This window comes from Oncorhynchus tshawytscha, linkage group LG04 (genome assembly GCF_018296145.1).
Source record: "Oncorhynchus tshawytscha isolate Ot180627B linkage group LG04, Otsh_v2.0, whole genome shotgun sequence".
Lineage (NCBI taxonomy): Eukaryota > Metazoa > Chordata > Actinopteri > Salmoniformes > Salmonidae > Oncorhynchus > Oncorhynchus tshawytscha.
The window spans coordinates 69,620,189-69,634,828 of NC_056432.1; the positions used below are offsets into that span (position 1 = coordinate 69,620,189).

Consider the following 14,640-nt stretch of genomic DNA (forward strand, 5'->3'; position numbering starts at 1 on the left):
TTCACTCATTAGCCCTGACACACCCCGGACTGTGGTCTGGTGTTGGAGAAGTGTCCTGACACCGGACTGTGGTCTGGTGTTGGAGAAGTGTCCTGACACCGGGCTGTGGTCTGGTGTTGGAGAAGTGTCCTGACACCGGGCTGTGGTCTGGTGTTGGAGAAGTGTCCTGACACCGGGCTGTGGTCTGGTGTTGGAGAACCGGGCTGTGGTCTGTGTGGTCTGGTGTTGGAGAAGTGTCCTGACACCGGGCTGTGGTCTGGTGTTGGAGAAGTGTCCTGACACCGGGTGGTCTGGTGTTGTGTCCTGACACCGGGCTGTGGTCTGGTGTTGGAGAAGTGTCCTGACACCGGGCTGTGGTCTGGTGTTGGAGGAGGGTCCTGACACCGGGCTGTGGTCTGGTGTTGGAGAAGTGTCCTGACACCGGGCTGTGGTCTGGTGTTGGAGAAGTGTCCTGACACCGGACTGTGGTCTGGTGTTGGAGAAGTGTCCTGACACCGGGCTGTGGTCTGGTGGGTTGGAGAAGTGTCCTGACACTGGGCTGTGGTCTGGTGTTGGAGAAGTGTCCTGACACCGGGCTGTGGTCTGGTGTTGGAGAAGTGTCCTGACACCGGGCTGTGGTCTGGTGTTGGAGAAGTGTCCTGACACCGGGCTGTGGTCTGGTGTTGGAGGAGGGTCCTGACACCGGGCTGTGGTCCGATGTTGGAGGAGGGTCCTGACACCGGGCTGTGGTCTGATGTTGGAGGAGGGTCCTGACACAGGGTTGTGGTGTTGGAGGAGGGTCCTGACACAGGGTTGTGGTGTTGGAGGAGGGTCCTGACACAGGGTTGTGGTGTTGGAGAAGGGTCCTGACACAGGGTTGTGGTGTTGGAGGAGGGTCCTGACACAGGGTTGTGGTGTTGGAGGAAGGTCCTGACACAGGGTTGTGGTGTTGGAGAAGGGTCCTGACACAGGGTTGTGGTGTTGGAGGAGGGTCCTGACACAGGGTTGTGGTGTTGGAGGAGGGTCCTGACACAGGGTTGTGATGTTGGAGGAGGGTCCTGACACAGGGTTGTGGTGTTGGAGGAAGGTACTGACACAGGGTTGTGGTGTTGGAGGAGGGTCCTGACACAGGTTTGTGGTGTTGGAGGAGGGTGATGTTGGAGGAGGGTCCTGACACAGGGTTGTGGTGTTGGAGGAAGGTCCTGACACAGGGTTGTGGTGTTGGAGGAGGGTCCTGACACAGGGTTGTGGTGTTGGAGAAAGGTCCTGACACAGGGTTGTGGTGTTGGAGGAAGGTACTGACACAGGGTTGTGGTGTTGGAGGAAGGTCCTGACACAGGGTTGTGGTGTTGGAGGAGGGTCCTGACACAGGGTTGTGGTGTTGGAGAAAGGTCCTGACACAGGGTTGTGGTGTTGGAGGAAGGTACACAGGGTTGAGGAGGGTCACAGGGTTGTGGTGTTGGAGGAGGGTCCTGACACAGGGTTGTGGTGTTGGAGGAGGGTCCTGACACAGGGTTGTGGTGTTGGAGGAAGGTCCTGACACAGGGTTGTGGTGTTGAAGGAGGGTCCTGACACAGGGTTGTGATGTTGGAGGAGGGTCCTGACACAGGGTTGTGGTGTTGGAGGAAGGTCCTGACACAGGGTTGTGGTGTTGGAGGAGGGTCCTGACACAGGGTTGTGGTGTTGGAGGAGGGTCCTGACACAGGGTTGTGGTGTTGGAGGAGGGTCCTGACACAGGGTTGTGGTGTTGGAGGAAGGTCCTGACACAGGGTTGTGGTGTTGGAGGAGGGTCCTGACACAGGGTTGTGGTGTTGGAGGAGGGTCCTGACACAGGGTTGTGGTGTTGGAGGAGGGTCCTGGCACAGAGTTGTGGTGTTGGAGGAGGGTCCTGACACAGGGTTGTGGTGTTGGAGGAGGGTCCTGACACAGGGTTGTGGTGTTGGAGGAGGGTCCTGACACAGGGTTGTGGTGTTGGAGGAGGGTCCTGGCACAGAGTTGTGGTGGGGTTTAGGTGGAGGGTCCCTTTAATATAGTCCAGGGGTTTGGCCAAAGGAAAGGAAAGGAAAGGCCACCCTTTGACAGAACTACCACAGGTGTCCTTGAGCTCTCTGGCCCGGGGCCTTTGAAGTGAGAACTGTTAGTCTGTCTGTTGGGCTTGTTCAAAGGGCTTTCTGTTTGACAGATCAATCCCTCTGCGTCTCTAGTGTGGGACATAGATAAATGTTGATTTTTCTTTAAAAGCGGTGGTGTCTGTAATGTGTGGCAACCCCCTGACTGACTGTCCACCTGTGGTTTAATGAGAATTATCTATTTGGCTGATAGTTCACCACCCCTGTTGTCTCGGGTACTCCAGTAGTGCAGACAGCTGGTGGTGTGTGTGTGTGCGTGTGCGTGTGTGTGCGTGCGTGTGTGTGCGTGTGTGTGTGCGTGTGTGTGTGTGTGTGTGTGTGTGTGTGTGTGTGTGTGTGTGTGTGTGTGTGTGTGTGTGTGTGTGAAAGTGTGAAAGTGTGTGTGTGTGTGTGTGTGTGAAAGGGTATGTTCGTGTGTTAAAGCGAAAGATAGTGTTCATTCAGTGTGTGTATGTGTTCATTTTGTGTTAGTTTCCGTTTATGTGCGTTGTGTTTCAGTGCGGTTTGTTGTCACCAACCTCTCTGCAACAGCTGAGTAAAACATTTAAAAGGCTCTATGGTTATTGTGGACACAATGATTGGGTGATAAAAGTGTTGGGGGAAACTAATAAACTGAATTTGGAGTTGATTGAGATTCTGTTTTAATGAATCCATGATCGTCTAATTAGTGAAAGGAAGGATTCCCATCTCTGTGTTAATTCCCCAGCAGCCCGTAGGCTGTGTTCTGAGCAGGAAAAGAGCTGCTCTACTGCATCACACCACTACAATAGTCTCTGTCTGAAACATTCTTATCACACCAGACGAATTACAACATTTGTTTAATTATTTGTAATATCACTCTGATTTTTCTTATTATCTATAATCATAATCATTTTTCTCCAGACAAATGATTTCTTTAAATAAGCCATGAATACAAAATTACATATTTTCTATTTGTCTGTTACTTTCCTCATTGTTTCAATTAACATCAATTATACATTCAAAGGCTTGTTAATTTCTACCCCCTGCAATTAAAAGTGTTCTCATTTATTAACGGGAATGAGTCAGATGTTATACACTGAGTGTACAAAACATTAAGAACACCTGCTCTTTCCATGACATAGACTGATCAGGTGAAACCAGGTGAAAGCTATGATCCCTTATTGATGTCACTTAAATCAACCTCAATCAGTGTAGATGAAGGGGAGGAGACAGGTTAAAGAAGGGTTTTTAAGCCTCAAGACAACTGAGACATGGATATGTGCAACTCAATATTAGGAAGATGTTCTTAATGATTTGTAAACTCAGTGTATGTTTCATAAAGAAACACTTGTTTATTGAATTTCTACCCTGGTTATGTATTTAATACAGTGGGCTATGATAGTCTGGCTGGAGAGCGCCCTTTTGAAAGTAAAATTGTGTGTGTGTGTGTAGACGTCTGTCTGCCTTTCTGTCTTTGTTTCTTTCTCTATTTGTCCATCTGCCTGTCTGTGTGTTTTTCCATCTCTGACCCTGTGCGGGTGCGCGTGTCTGTCCGTATGTGTATGTGTGTGTGTGTGTGTGTGTGTGTGTGTGTGTGTGCAGTACAGTGCAGAGAGGTGAGACAGTGTGGTGTGGACACTGGCAGACTGCTGGCTAGGACGGCTGGGTCCTTTGAGAGGTTGGACTGTCAGCTCAGAGGCTATAAAGATGACAGCAGATTACCATTCAGTCAGGGCCAGTCTGTGGGCCTTCTCTCTCCTATTGTTACTTTCAGTCTCAAGGCTGCACATTCAGATCCATTCATGACTACTGCTTCTTTCTGGTCTATTCTATTAACCCTCCATCCTCTCTTACTGAGGTCTCTTTTCTGTACTTTGACACCAATTGCAAATGTGTTGGTATATTTCTATGGTCTGCTGTTGGTATCTTTTATTCCCTGCCTTGCCGCAGGAGACCAAGGTACAGTAGCACAAATTACTGGCAGATCAATTAAGTGTGACCTTAAAAACCTCTGTCCTGGTTTAATTGGCGGTGCTGAAGCAGGGTAATTGTATAAATCAGCTGTTAATGAGATCGCAGCTTGTTGCGAAAAACAAGATAATGTGAGGAAATGAACATCAATGAGCTTTGTGCCGTTTCAGGCCCGTGCTGTGACTGTGCACAATGATCACTCCACTTCTCTCTCAGTTTGGATGTTGTTGTGGTTCCTGTTTTGGTGTGTTATTTTTCCACTGTATGGAGGTAGAAATACTGATGTTAAATTCCGGGTTAGATAATGGCTAAAAGTGGTATGTCCAGATTGCAGAGGCTTCGGGTTGTTTGTGTTTTCCAGAGCTCTGGTGGCTGGGCTCGGAGAGAGACATGCCGTCACTAGTAGAGCATGCTGCTAAATAAATCATTAGCCTGCCGCGCTCAAAGAAAGAGAGTCAAAATTAAATAAAACAACCACTTTATATGAAAGCTATGTATTAGTGGAATCTACTGGCTTTAGGACAGATTAATGAGGTATTAGAGAAGTGGATTTTAAACATTGTCTAGGACGTGGTCCCAAACTCTTTCATTACTAAAGCTGTTTTACCTCAGCTGTAGACGTTCTGACCATGGGCCAGCATCCCCTTCTCCTCCTTACCCCCTCCCTCCTATCTCCCTCTCTCTCCTTTCCTATCCAAGTTTGTTTTGATATGTGCAAATAAAGTTATTTTACTGATTGTACAGATTTTATTTTTTTATAACGTATCCATAAAATATGTTGTTTTGAATTGAATGTCTGGGATGGATTGTTTAACTGTTTTGAGAAATAATTCAATTCATGTATTTATGTTTTAAAGATGGACAAAGAGACATTTATATATTTTGTCTGTTTTTATCATTTCAGGTCACTTTCATGAGTTCAGAATCAACTAACCAGTGATCGCTGGGTGCTGGGGGTTTAGTCTTTCTGTTTGTGTAAGTACCCTTTTTCCTCCATTTTGATTTCTTTCTAACGGCTAATCAGTTAGATTTCTCTTTCACCCCTGGAGTCCTCCATCCACACTGAACACCTGCATTGAATGAAATGCACAAATAAATACTAATATAATGGATGCTACAGAATAAGCTTATATTGTTACTCCACATGGTCACTTTTACAATTTAGACTTACTCTACATGACCAAAAGTAAGTGGATACCTGCTCGTCAAACATCTCATTCCAAAATCATTGGCATTAATATGGAGCTGGTCACCCTTTGCTGCTATAACAGCCTGCTCTAACAGCCTCCACTCTTCTGGGAAGACTTTCCACTAGATGTTGGAACATTGCTGCGGGGACTTGCTTTCATTCATCCACAAGAGCATTCGTGAGGTCGGGCACTGATGTTGGGCGATTAGGCCTGGCTCGCTGTCGGAGTTCCAATTCATCCCAAAGATGTTCAATGGGGTTGAGGTCAGTGCTCTTTGCAGGCCAGACAAGTTCTCCCACACTGATCTCAACAAATCATTTCTGTATGGACCTCGCTTTGTGCACGGGGGCATTGTCATGCTGAGATAGGAAAAGGCCTTCCCCAAACTGTTGCCACAAAGTTGGAAGCACAGATTAGTCTAGAATGTCATTGTATGCTGTAGCATTAAGATTTCCCTCCACTGGAACTAAGGGGCATAGCTCAAATCATGAAAAACAGTCCCAGACCATTATTCCTCCTCCACCAAACTTTACAGTTGGCACTATGCATTGGAGCAGGTAGCGTTCTCCTGGCATCCGCCAAACCCAGATTAGTCCGTTGGTCTGCCAGATGGTGAAGCGTGATTCATCACTCCAGAAAACGCATTTTCACTGCTCCAGAGTCCAATGGCGGTGAGCTTTACACCACTCCAGCCGACGCTTGGCATTGTGCATGGTGATCTTAGGCTTGTGTGCGACTGCCTGGCCATGAAAAGTAAGTTCATGATGCTCCTGACAAACATTTCTTGTGCCGACGTTGCTTCCACAGGCAGTTTGGAACTCCCTAGTGTTGCAATTGAGGACAGAAGATTTTTACACGTTACATGCTTCAGTACTCAGTGGTCTCATTCTGTGTGCTTGCGTGGCCTACCACTTTGCGGATGAGCTGTTGTTGCTCCTAGACGTTTCCACATTAACAGCACTTACAGTTGATCGGGGCAGCTCTAGCAGGGTAGAAATTTGACGAACTGACTTGTTGAAAAGGTGGTATCCTATGACGGTGCCAAGTTGAAAGTCACTGAGCTATTCAGTAAGGCCATTCTACTGCCAATGTTTGTCCATGGAGATTGCATGGCTGTGTGCTCAACTTTATACACCTGTCAGCAACAGGTGTGCCTGAAATAGCTGAATCCACTAATTTGAAGAGGTGTCCACATACTTTTGTAAATAATGTTTATTTTAGAGTTGTTTATTCAGGTACAGAATCTTTATTTTTTTCAGATTCTGCTTTTATTTCTAGTTAAAAGAAAAATACTGCACACAATCTGAGGTTAAAGTACATTTTCACACCTACGTTCTTGTATTCTAGCTTTAGTTGTATATAGAGGTTGAATGCAGAAGACCATGGAACTGTGACACGTACATGCATAGTCAGGCTAGCTAATGACGTCAAGGCCTTGTGAGACTTGTGAACCCTCTGTGAGTTTATCTCAACCTCTGAGGCCCTTAGAAAACTAAACCCAGGTGTCTTGGTTCTTTTCCTCACTTTCCATGTCTACCTCCATAGTAGAATGTATAGCGCTTTTGATTCTATTCTCTACACTAATGTCAGCTGCTGTTATGGGTAGTTTATGGCTGCGTGTCGTCTCAATAAGAACATTCACAAGAGGGAAGAAAGAGTCCATTTCAGGAAATGCAGGCAGCGCCTCCGAAAACAGCCAGTATATGGCTGTACTTTATTGCTACAATACGCCATTAATGGGAGCTCTCTCTGCTGCACTGTTGTAATAAAAAATGTATCTGAGAAAATGTTTCTTGAGCAAATAAAGCCAAGAAAGTTTAGTTGATTTTAATATTTTTTCAAATGTCAGTTGGAGATGGTTTCCGGAGAGGCAGGACTGAATGATATGAATGTGGCTGAGGAGTCCTTGTTGGTCCTGCATAATCAACTGTGGCACTGATAAGAGTCAATCCCATCTCAAAGTTCACGGCCATTTACTAATACCGACGGTTTATCTCTGCCATTTCTCCTCAAACACAGTTGTCTTCAGTGCAAATCAATGCTCCCATCTAAACCAGATTGTCTAATGCTATTTTGTTTGTAGTGTCTGTTGGTGTTGTTAAGTCTGTTCTCAATGGCAGTCCATGTTGGGAATGTGGGCTTGTCTTTAGCTGCAGTGAGCAGACAGAATGGTGGAATAACAAAGCCTTAGCTTTGGATTTTATCACCAATGAATACTGCTCAGTGAAAATGGATAAACGTTGTGAAGGGACATGATGAGTGAATGAGCAAACATTAGCCAGACTGCATCGCGTGCTAACACTGTGTAACACTGGTGAGCTCCTGATACTACCACAGCTTTACACTTTGTAGTATTAGTAGTAAATAAACCAAAACAACAGGGGTCCACTGCTTCCTCTGGAGAGGAAGACCTGGAACCAAGACATTAACATTGCTATTGACAAGTTACAGGTTACCTCTCTCTATTTTGGGAATAAAACGGTTGGTTATTGTTGGACCAAAGGGAAAAAGATAACTATAGTAGCTACTGACTAAGAACAGAAACATCAGCCTTATGGTTGGCATAGGTACAGTTGGTTGAGTGACAGGGTATGCCTTGTTGTCCACTGGCTAAGTGCATGTGTGTGTGTGTGTGTTTGTTTTTGTAGGAACAGCAAATGCTCCCAATGATGTGTGTGTTGAACAAAGGACTTGGTACTATGTGTTTATGGACCTGAGGTAGACTTTAGAGGTCTCCTACATTACTTTAGATGCTCCCACTCATGAGGACCTTGATAGTTAATAGCCAATGGAATGAACACCTGAGCTTTTCTCTTCGAAGCAGAAGATAAGGTGCATTGTGGGAAAAATACTTGTAGACAAAACATCATATAATTGTAAATGTTTTATTTAATTGTTATTCAGTGATTGTATGTGGTTGTCATTGACCACAGTACCCAAATATTCCCATTTGTACAGTTAGTACTTTACTCGCAATGTTATTTAAGAAGTATCAGTGTGCGTTAGAATAGATTGTACCACACTCACTGTGTCTCCCTGTCTTACTGGTTTTAGATGGCCTGTGTGTGATGTTCCAAAGACCTGCTCCACTCCCCTGTGCTCTTCTATCAGCCAGACCTGACACACTCATTCATCTAAATCCTATGCAACTTGAATCTACATGTTTAATTGATCCTAAACGAGGCGGTGAGTCATTTTGACGGTGTGACTTCGATGTATGTCATCACTCCTGTGTGAACTCATTTGGAAACACCAAAGCGTGGAGGGCCGAATACGCTCTTTGTCAGCGTGTGTCATCATGTAATATGTGATGGACACACAGCAGTCCCTCTGGGCTATGCTCAGTCCAGCACTTATGCCCATCAAGGGGATGATCTGCTGGAGAGGTTTTCTGAGAAATGAAATAAACAGCACTTCACCACAAAATGAAAATGAATAACCTTTGGTTGGTTATCTTCTCATCTATTATGTATCAAATGTGCCTGTTTGTTCGGCCAACTGACCCTGTCTGCGCTGATTATGACCCGTGGTGTAGATAAACGGAGACTGCTTGGCAAAGGGATTTTAATTTCATCAGCCTTGGTTTCAATTGCTCTAGAGGAACACTGGGAATATTCAAATTGATTGTTGGCAGATTGCTTTATCTGTCAGGAAAGAGTTTCCGTACAGGTATGTAGATACAGTATGCCTGCATTCACTAATGCCGTAAAACCCTGATAGATCCTGTTAGTTGTAAGGTTTGGTGACATCGTGTTTAACCCCTTTAGATATGACAATTGTTCAATCCCCTCTTTATGAGCTGCCATCCCAGCAACATGCTGTTGTTATCGGGGTTATACCCTCCTATCAGCTTTATTAGATATGAGGCCTGATTTGATGGCTTGATGTGCTTTATTTGATTCTCTGTAGAATGAAACCTAGTATAGACTTGTCTGCTTTCCTTCCTCTCAAGTTACAGCCCTTGTAGGACAGAGAGAGGTTTCACCTATTAGCTATATACTGCAGAAAACGGGACCTGAGAACATGCCATTAATCTTCTCGCTTCCCCAGCTGTGGAAAGTAATGCATAACTAAATGTCTGGTCAAATGAATGAATGATTTCATCCATGAACTTCTCTCCCAAAACGCCATGAATCATCTCCGGCTGATAATGCGCTCCGACCCTGGAGTGTGAAATGCCCGTTGCGTTGAGAGTATCCAGTTAATTGATTCGCAAATTATTTTAAGTTTGTGGTGCCCAGGGGAGTGCTGGGCTCTAGTGACGGCCATTTCGGGAGAGTTTAAAAACTCTTTCTTTCCATGCCTGGGTTGGATTGTATTTAGCAACAAGTCCAATCAAAGCCTGGGAGAGGGGAGAGTGGCAGAAGGGAGAAGACCTCCACGGGTCCCATGTATCCACTTTCTCCCCACCCCACAACCCCCAAGCCCTGTCTGGAGGGGGATGCTGGATAGGGGTCTCTAAAGTCCTCCCATGGTTAAGATGTTTATTATTTGAGTTATGTAAAAGGTGCTACTGCATTTAAATGTACTTTTGTTTAGGCTATCTTTGTCAGTACAGAACGGAAAAAATACAGAAAAAATACTAAGTAATTTTGTTGGAATAGAATTATTCTCTCCTCATGGTGTAATTCTCCGGGGTTGTTGTCTTTCTTCTAGGGGTCATTAACTTGTCAGCATCAACATACAATTTTTGCTGTAAACTTACATTTACATTTCTGAAGAAGTTAGACACCTAAACGAATGGGGAATGATTGACTTGGACATAGTATAATGTCATTACTCTTTAAGTTAATTACATGGCTTCACTGTGACTGCCGTTAAGATGAGAAGAATGAAGGTTGAGAACAGCTCACAGTGAGTAAGCATCGTTAGTTGATCTTTCTGAGAAATCAGCTGCCGCTGTCTGAAATAACCACCCTGCCTAATTGATCTCAACATAAATGTACTGTAAGCTCAGTGAAGTTGTTTCCTTGTTTGTCCTGGAGGGTGGAGCGGGGTTGGAGGATCCTAAACCTGTGTTAATGTCTGCATTATGCTCAGATGGTCTTGCTGTAGTGAAGCCCGACCCAGTAGCTAGCGTCCGTTACTCCCCCACTAAGTGGCTGGATCTCTGTGCTCATACCAAGGAGCCTGTAATCTGGGCCCATTAGCAGGCGCTGTCATTCAGACACACTGTGTCGGCCTGATTTAAATAAAATGAAATGAAGATGGTTGTTTCTGGTCCCTTGGCTTCAGTCATTGCCATAAACATATGCTCCATGCCCTGCTTCTCTCCATCTTATTTCTCATTTTAATTTGTTGTGTGGGCTGTGCTAGAAATCACATTTAATACAATCCTCCCAGGGACTCTGTCATATAATAACATGGTAATTTCTGTGTATCCTTTTGAAAAATGAGGAAATTAATTCTTCCTGACATGTTGTAATTATTCCAGTGTGAACGGTGGATAGGCTGCCCCCCCAGCCCCCTATGTGTCGGAGGCAAGCGGCTGCCGGCGGGTGCCGAGGTGCTAATGCTGACCAGCAGCCCGTTTAATTTGAAACATGAGCAGACACCTTTCAACACACCTTCTTAATGTTGGAGTGCCTCACAAATTAATTCACTACTCATCTGGCAGCTCTAGCTTGGGGGGATGGATAGATGGGACACTATCACTATTAGTCAAGGTGTAGTTGTAGCCTAGGTTTGTGTGTGTGTGTGTGTGTGTGTGTGTGTGTGTGTGTGTGTGTGTGTGTGTGTGTGTGTGTGTGTGTGTGTGTGTTTGTGTGCGTGCGTGTGCGTGTGTGTGCGTGCGTGTGGAGGTGGGAAAACACTGGGGATGTTGGGGATACTTGGACAGGTTTTCTCTAATCCTCTCCCAGTGCTGTCAGTAGGCCACCCTTTCACACATCTACTCTGGCGACTGAGAGGTCTGAAATGCTTATTTAATTAGACCGTCTTCAGCCTGTCATTAATACAGCCCTCTTATCTACATTGAGACACTATTGGAACAGATTACTTTGGAGATTGCAAATTTGTCCCCCACACATGTATGAGGGTGGAGCCTTATCTTAAACATCAACCCCTGTCCCTGCAAACATGCAAGGCTCCTTTCCGCTGTGTCCTCCTGAAGGAATGTGTTAGTTTCCTCATAGGTAGTGTTGTGTTTTCCCCAGCACAGGTTGAACTTAGTGTCTTTCTCTCCAAGCCAGCAGCAGCAACTCTATCCTGTGCCTGTCAAACAGATCCCTCCTTACCCCTCCCTCACCCCTTCCTCCCCCTTCCTACCCACTCCCTTCCTCCTCTTCCCACCACCAGGATCCCACTTTAAATATAACCCCCCATGGGATCATCGATTAATTAATTGCCTGAAATTAAGACACCGCAGTTGTTCCTATTTGAAATATCTTCTGAATGACAAGGCAATTACACCCAGAGCTTGGTTTATGTTCAAAAAGAAATGTAATCGCTGCTCAACAAGGGAATCTTAATATCATCACTGGCCAAGAGCAGAGGTACTTAATATAAGCAGCGCTCTTCATCCAGAACTCTGCAGAATGTATATGATTAAGCAGAACTAAGAGTGGCACAAGTGTGTGTGCGTGTGTCTGTGTGTGTGTTATACTGTGTATGTGTGTGTGTGTTGTACTGTGTATGTGTGTGTGTATGTGTTATACAATGTATGTGTGTGTGTATGTGTGTGTGTGTGTGTGTGTGTGTGTGTGTGTGTATGTATGTGTGTGTGTGTGTATGTATGTGTGTTACACTGTGTATGTGTGTGTGTGTTATACTGTGTATGTGTGTGTGTTATACTGTGTATTTGTGTGTGTGTATGTGTGTTATACTGTGTATGTGTATGTGTGTGTTATACTGTGTATGTGTGTGTGTGTGTTATACTGTGTATGTGTGTGTGTGTGTGTTATACTGTGTATGTGTGTGTGTGTGTGTGTGTATGTGTGTGTTATACTGTGTATGTGTGTGTGTGTGTTATACTGTGTATGTGTGTGTGTGTGTTATACTGTGTATGTGTGTGTGTGTGTATGTGTGTGTGTGTTATACTGTGTATGTGTGTGTGTGTGTGTGTTATACTGTGTAAATGTGTGTGTGTGTGTTATACTGTGTATGTGTGTGTGTGTGTTATACTGTGTATGTGTGTGTGTGTGTGTGTTATACTGTGTATGTGTGTACGTGTGTGGGTGTTATACTGTGTATGTGTATGTGTGTGTGTGTGTGTTATACTGTGTATGTGTGTGTGTGTGTGTGTGTGTTATACTGTGTATGTGTGTACGTGTGTGTGTGTTATACTGTGTATGTGTATGTGTGAATGTGTGTGTTATACTGTGTATGTATGTGTGTGTGTTATACTGTGTATGTGTATGTGTGTATGTGTGTGTTATACTGTGTATGTGTGTGTGTGTTTTACTGTGTGTGTGTGTGTGTTATACTGTGTATGTGTGTGTGTATGTGTGTGTTATACTGTGTATGTGTGTGTGTGTGTTATACTGTGTATGTGTGTGTATGTGTGTGTGTGTGTGTGTGTTATACCGTGTATGTGTGTGTGTATGTGTGTATGTGTGTGTTATACTGTTTATGTGTGTGTATATGTGTGTGTTATACTGTGTATGTGTGTGTGTTATACTGTGTATGTGTGTGTATGTGTGTGTGTGTGTGTGTGTGTGTGTGTTATACTGTGTATGTGTGTATGTGTGTGTGTGTGTGTGTGTGTGTGTTATACTGTGTATGTGTGTGTATGTGTGTATGTGTGTGTTATACTGTGTATGTGTGTGTGTATGTGTGTGTGTGTATTATACTGTGTATGTGTGTGTGTATGTGTGTGTTATACTGTGTATGTGTGTGTGTGTGTTATACTGTGTATGTGTGTGTGTATGTGTGTGTGTGTGTGTGTGTGTTATACTATGTATGTGTGTTAAGTGTAATTCTAGGGGAATTTCTCAAAAGTGTGTGGGTATGACACATGCACTCTCACTCTCACATGCACATTAACACACATGCACACACACATGCTCACACCGTAGACAAAAAGCTGACACCAGACAAATAGACCTTAACTGACCATAGCATTCTCAATTAAACCATCCCATTGACATTCACCTCATCACGAAGTCCTCATTGAATGGTCAGCCACTGGATAGTCATCAGCCAAATGTTTGCTAATTACCTGGGATTTTTCTCCCTCCATCCTCCTGCCTGACATGAGGTCTCAAAAGAGGGTCACAGAGGACATTATGATTATGGAGTACAATACTGAGTCATCAAGATGACGATATTTCCTGAGAAAGAAAGAGTAAAAAGTCCAAAGCAAGGAGGGCCAAGGCACTCTTAATCTCATTAAAATACCTGTATTTGTATGGCATGTTCAATGGAACAAATAGACACGACCAAGGCCATGCTGCCGAAACACGTCCGAGTTTTTAAATATTTGTTCCATTGAACATACCATGCAAATAAAGGCATTTTAATTATATGAAGAGTGCCTTGGTCCTCCTTGCTTTTTAACATCCTTTTTTATTTAACTAGGCAAGTCAGTTAAAAACAAGTTCTTATTTACAATGACAGCTTAGGAACAGTGGGTTACCTGCCTTGTTCAGAGGTAGAACAAACGATTTTTACCTTCTCAGCTCTGGGATTCGATCTAGCAACCTTTCGGTTGCTGGCCCAACGCTCTAACCACTAGGCTACCTGCCGCCCCTGTACTTGTTTGCTGCTTTTCTTTCACTCTGGGGTCCAATTTACCCCTTTTACCAAAGAGCACTTTCTATTGACAAAGACCTACTATTGTGTAGCCTAGCAGCGCTTCCCTTCCTGCAGTTTGAGTTATTGCAAGGCATTGTAGACATCCAGGCTGTTAGAGAGAGAGGGAAAGTGTGTTTTCCACTGTAATTATGAACAGAATCTAAGAACCTGTGACAGGAGGGGAAAAAATAAACAAACATAATTTATTGAACCTTTGGGGCCGGGTTAAAGACACAGAACTGTAATTGATTTGGTGTGTGTGTGAAAAAGAGAGAGAGCTTTTGTGTGTGTGTGTATGCTCGTCTATGAGTGGGAGAACAGAGGGCTTGCAGGCAGCCGTGGCGTCATGCTCTGGGAGAAGAGAGGAGAGCTTTGTGAGCGGTGGGTGGGTCCCCCCATGACTCAGAGAGAAGGAGAGGCGTCAACATGGCCGCCTGGCCCAGAGGAATTAACGTCCCCACACCCTGGTTAATCAGTGCCATCTTGGCTCTACGTCATCACCCAGCTAGGGAGCAGTCTCCTCTCCTCCCTTCCATCACTGTGGAAGAACTGAGACACAGACAGTACCAAGCCCTCAGCCTATTGACTACTGCTGCTCCCTGTACTGTCCAGAGTTGTCTGGGACATGGTCCTGTTTCCTCCCCCTGGATACATCGGTCCTCTCACTCATCTTTTCC

General features: G+C 44.8%; 1 protein-coding gene across 1 annotated transcript in view; it reads left to right on the forward strand.

The window, feature by feature from the left end:
* The window catches only part of LOC112264224 (transcription factor SOX-6), a gene marked incomplete in the record, with an annotated part of 138,613 nt that overhangs the window by 25,551 nt on the left and 98,422 nt on the right, over positions 1-14,640 (forward strand). The window contains 1 exon segment of the mRNA XM_042321142.1: positions 4,945-5,015.